The sequence below is a fragment of the Sapajus apella genome, unplaced genomic scaffold, assembly GCF_009761245.1.
Source record: "Sapajus apella isolate SASKATOON/1434 unplaced genomic scaffold, GSC_monkey_1.0 scaffold11, whole genome shotgun sequence".
Taxonomy (NCBI): domain Eukaryota; kingdom Metazoa; phylum Chordata; class Mammalia; order Primates; family Cebidae; genus Sapajus; species Sapajus apella.
This window is the reverse complement of record NW_022436951.1, coordinates 1,797,036-1,800,406: the sequence shown is the minus strand read 5'-3', so window position 1 is coordinate 1,800,406 and position 3,371 is coordinate 1,797,036.

Sequence of the window (3,371 nt, the reverse complement as noted above, 5' to 3'; positions counted from 1 at the left end):
GTAAGAATTAAAAAATTATTACTTCACATCCTTTACTAGTTAGAGGAATGTGCAATCTTTCTATATCTCCTTTAGTCAGTTTTGTTATATTTATTAACTATTCCCAAGATTTCAAATTTTTTAGCATTAAATTGTATTCCCTCATTTTATTTTCAGTCTCTGCAGTATTTACAGTTATGCTCCATTTTTCACTTAAAATATTATTCCTTGTCTCTGTTTTCCCTCCATAACCAATCACACCAAAAAAATTGTCTACTTAATTAGAATTGCGAATTTGGTTTGATTGCTTTCATTATATATTTTAAAAATTTCATTTGTATTTTCTCTCATCTTTATGATCTTCTTACTTCTTTTAGATTTATTCTGTTTTTTAGCTCTTTAATCTCTAGCCTTAAAGGTATACGATCTAAAAGTATAATTCTAATACATGAAGCACCACTGTCACTGCCTCTCAGAAATTTTGATAATATCAGCTTTGATTATTATTCATTTCTAAGTATTTAAAAATTTTTATTATGGTGTCTTTCTTGACCTAAGAGGTATTTAAAACATTTTAAAAGATTTTCTAATATGCAGGTGACATTATAAATGATAAAGATTTTCTAATTTATCATTTTTGTTATCAGCTCCTATCTGAAAGGTATTATGTTTGGAGAACACAGTTTCTATTGGATCGATTTGCCAAAATTTTTTGGGAACTGATATGTTTCAACAGATGGTCAAATTTTGTAAATGTTTTATGCATGGTTTCAAAAAATCTGTACTCTAGTTGAGTGCACACTTCTATATTTGTGAGGAGGGACAAACCTTTCATGCCAGATTGCCATGAGGGCTTAGTTCCCTTCCTCCTTTTCCCTTTGAGTGGCTATGTAGGGAACTGAACTTTTAACATATCAGGGAATGGATAATCATAAGATCTCTGATTGCTGTCGGTAGCGTTGGTATGCAAATACCCTAGCTGAACTCCGGAATCTCTTCAAGATTACTTTCTGGACTGCGAGTCACATAACGCTATGTTCATGACAATAGTTTAATTGTGTTCAAATCATCTACAACTCTTCTAAATTGTTTTCTGCCTCACCTGTCAGCAGTTGTGAGATATATTAAAATTGTCCACTATGAATATGATTTACTAAATTCCCCCTACAAGTTATCGGGGGAATTTATTTATATTATTTATATTAAGGTTACTTTATTTGATGCATACATGTTTTAAAGTGCTATATTTTCCTGGTGAATTGAACAGTATATAATTATAACTCATCTCCATGATAATTTTTTAAAAAATTAACTATATGATACATATTTGCATGACAGACTTTTCTATTCTTTTAAGATTTTTTTTTTTAAGAAAATTATGGGGTGCAAAGTAATAATGTTAAATGGATACATTAAATAGCGGTAAAGTCAGGGCTTCAACTGATTACCTGAATAATGTACATGGTACTCATTAAGTAATTTTCCCTCATCCTGAAATCATGTCTTTTGCTAGAAAACAGAATATCAACATCTGTCCAGTTCCCCTTCGTTTCTTTTCCACCTGCCCCCATCATTCACAGATTTTTTTTTGTTATGTCTTCTTAAGGGTTATTTGATATATGTAATTTTTTTGGTATTGATTTCTTTATTTTCAACAATAAAGTTTATGTAAGTTTGTTTGATTACCCTTAATGTCTCTTACAGAATCTCCTGTGTTTGTCTTCTATTAATAATTTGTCTTCTCTTACAGAATCTCATGTGTTTGTCTTCTATTAATAATTTGAGTACTTCTTCCAAGACTGTCTAATAAGGGACTTTTTGCGACATATCTTCTAAGGCCATTTATATCTAGGAATATTTTTATTAAACTCTTACATTTGAGTGACAGTTTGTCAGGGTATACAATTTAAGGTTTAAGTTCTTTTCTGTTGACATTTTAAAACTCTTATTTCATTGTCTTTTTGCACCCACTGACACTGAGAGTCTGATTAAAACAGATTCTTTTTCCTTTGTAGGGAATTGGCTCTTTCTTCCCAGAAGCTTTATTTTTTATATTCTTTTTCTTGAGTTGGGGCAGGGGGGACGAAGTTTTGCTCTTATCCCGGCTAGACTGCAATGGCCCATTCTCAACTCACCGAAACCTCTGCTTTCTGGGTTCAAGCGATTCTCCTGCCTCAGCTTTCTGAGTAGCTGGGATTACAGGTGCACACCACCACACCCAGCTAATTTTTGTATGTTTAGTGGAAACAGGTTTTCACCATGTTGGCCAGACTGGTCTCGAACTTCTAACCTCAGGTGATCCGTTCGCCTTGGCCTCCCAAAGTGCTGGAATTAAGAGCATGAGCCTGCGTGTCCCGCCTATTTTTTATATTCTTAACATTTACTATACTACGTCTCTCCTGTAGGATATTCTCTATATTCCTTCAATATGACATTATTTATCTTACTTGACTCTGAAGGATGATAACAATTATTTTCTAAGTATGTCCTCCACATTATTTTTATATTTGTCTGCTTCTGGAAGTTTTATTATCCAGATGCTGGCAATTGTAATCTTATTTTCATTTTTCTTAAACTTTCTTTTTATATTTTTGCATTACTCTCTTCTTTCTATTCCATCTAGGAACCTTTCTAAAATTGCTAGAAAGAATTCATTAATTCTTTCTTCAAGTGTATTCATTTTAGTATTTGTCTTATTGATTGTGTTTTTTGAAATTTAACTTTTTCTGTTCTAATATTTCTAATTTTAATTATTAATTTAAAAAGTTCATTATTTTTATTTCCTACTCATTTCTTAATTTGATTTTCTATATTTATTATACTTATTTAAAAATTCCTGGGCTGTTATTATATTTATTTCATTTCCAATGATATATGTTGTTCAATTTTTTGGGAAGAAGTTGTAATCCTTAAATTTCTTATTCCTTTGGGTTGTGAATTTATATTCCTCCAAAGTGTTAGCACTTTTCTCTGATACTGTGTACTAAGCATGGTTAGAATCCAGTGAGCTCAGTGAGAAAGAGGTGAGCTGTAGCCTAGAAAGTTGACAAAAAACATTTGGGCAGTTCTTTACTTTTTTATTTTGTTGGGATTTCTATTTGTTTTGAAGAGCAGAAATTATATGTTATTTTAGAAGAAAAAAGGTCATTGTCTTCAAAATTTCTTCACTTATTTTATGCTTAAAAATATTTGTCACCCTTAGAAAATTTCCAATATTTTTTAAAGTTATAATGAAAAATATATTTAATCTTTTTTTTTTGTCTCCACAGGGTTTAATAAACCGTATCTATCCACAGTGTCTGAGAAAAACAGAAGAAATTCTGATGTAAGTTATGTTCTTTTTATAACTACATGAAAATAAATATGTAAAAGTAACTGTGGTTTCTATTCTA